This window comes from Triticum aestivum, chromosome 2B (genome assembly GCF_018294505.1).
Source record: "Triticum aestivum cultivar Chinese Spring chromosome 2B, IWGSC CS RefSeq v2.1, whole genome shotgun sequence".
NCBI lineage: Eukaryota > Viridiplantae > Streptophyta > Magnoliopsida > Poales > Poaceae > Triticum > Triticum aestivum.
The window spans coordinates 529,362,389-529,363,252 of NC_057798.1; positions in this window are offsets into that span (position 1 = coordinate 529,362,389).

The window sequence follows — 864 nt, forward strand, 5'->3', positions numbered from 1 at the left end:
ATTGTGCAGTGCGCGTTCGTCCCCTCGCCGTCAATAGTAGCCACACGCACACCCCTCACCGGTGCTGCCAACCCCCCTGTCCCCTGCAGAATTAATGGCGACGACGCCATGGCTCGCAGCAAGCAACAATGGTAGCAAAAAATACAATTGGTTCCAGCAAACTGAAACGCAAGTGGTAGCAAACAATAGAAAATTTGGTGCTTGTTCCAGCAACCCAAAAATGCCCATGGTAGCAAAAACTGGAGCCGGTTCCAGCAAATCAAAATGCCGGTGGTAGCAAATTTGCAATAATTTGGTGTTCATTCCAGCAAAACAAAAAATTGCGTGGTAGCAAAGAACAAACACAGTTCCAGCAAAAAATGTTGCCGGTTCCAGCAAAAAAAACATGTCGTCGGCGACGATCGCAACAAAACATCTCACTAATCCGGCAAAAAAACTTGCTGATTGTAGCAAAACAAAAATTCGACGCCAGGAACAAATGGACTGGTCGTCCGATTGCAAACGCTGGTCGATGTGGATGCAGCTTTTTTGCCGGCCGGTTCCAGCAAAAAAGCCAGCCGGTTGTAGCACCGGAGTGCGTCGTCTCCATCGCTGCCAAGCTGGTTGCAGCTTTTCACCGGTATGGTTCCAGCTAAAAAGCCAGCCGGTTGTAGCACCGGAGCGCGTCGTCTCCATCGCCTGCAAGCTGGTTGCAGCTTTTCACCGGCATGGTTCCAGCAAAAAAGCTAGCCGGTTGTAGCACCGGAGCGCGTCATCTCCATCACCGGCAACTGCTAGATTGCAGCACCGATGGATTGCTGCTCAGCGCCATGGCTATTTCATCTGTGCCTCGAAGCACCACCATTTTCCGAAATTGTCCCATGG